The following is a 674-nucleotide window of genomic DNA, read 5'->3' as shown; positions in this document are numbered from 1 at the left end:
GCTCTACCGACTGAGCTAGCCGGGCTGCATGCGTCGGTCTATTTGACCCCATTTTGGTGTTGGTTTCAGCGGTTTCGGTGCCGTTGGGGAGCTGCAAAATGTGTAGTCGGGCTGCGTTTTTCCGCGCATATTCCGAAAAAAAAACCACTTTATTTGGGGCAAAAAAAAAAAGAATAATATTAGTTCGGAGGTCAATTAAAGGGAGAATTCAATTAAAGAGTGAAGGGAGAGGGGGGAAAATGTGCCCCTATGGAGGTTTCTGTAGTGTAGTGGTTATCACGTTCGCCTCACACGCGAAAGGTCCCCGGTTCGAAACCGGGCAGAAACACTTCGGTTTTCAGCTTTTCCACTTTTTGATATTTAATTATTTTTATTGTTGCGTTTGGAAGTCAAACCAAGTTGGGAAGGAAACAGAAACAGAAAAAAGCAGAAGAGTTGTTCCCTAGGGAGGTCTTTTTGGGGAGGAAAATCAGAAACTTTCCAACGAGTAGAAGGAGAAAAAAAAGAAAGAAAAGAACCTTTTCCCTGACCGGGAATCGAACCCGGGCCGCGGCGGTGAGAGCGCCGAATCCTAACCACTAGACCACCAGGGACGCTGGTAGCTCACTCTCGTTGCCTCACACCTACCCAAAATTACTCTTTTTTTTTTTTCTTTTTTCCTTTTTTCTTTCCTT

At 45.1% G+C, this 674-nt stretch overlaps 2 non-coding genes across 2 annotated transcripts; one reads left to right on the top strand and one right to left on the bottom strand.

Annotated features, from left to right (window-relative positions):
- The first annotated feature begins 255 nt into the window (after positions 1-255).
- Positions 256-328, top strand: TRNAV-CAC. Its single transcript has one exon. It is a non-coding gene; the product is annotated as a tRNA-Val (tRNA).
- A 193-nt stretch (positions 329-521) lies between these two features.
- Positions 522-593, bottom strand: TRNAE-CUC. Its single transcript has one exon. It is a non-coding gene; the product is annotated as a tRNA-Glu (tRNA).
- Between the last annotated feature and the right edge of the window lie 81 nt (positions 594-674).

Source organism: Meleagris gallopavo, unplaced genomic scaffold (assembly GCF_000146605.3).
Source record: "Meleagris gallopavo isolate NT-WF06-2002-E0010 breed Aviagen turkey brand Nicholas breeding stock unplaced genomic scaffold, Turkey_5.1 ChrUn_random_7180001956783, whole genome shotgun sequence".
Classification (NCBI taxonomy): Eukaryota; Metazoa; Chordata; class Aves; order Galliformes; family Phasianidae; genus Meleagris; species Meleagris gallopavo.
This window is presented reverse-complemented; position numbering and strand designations above follow the sequence as displayed.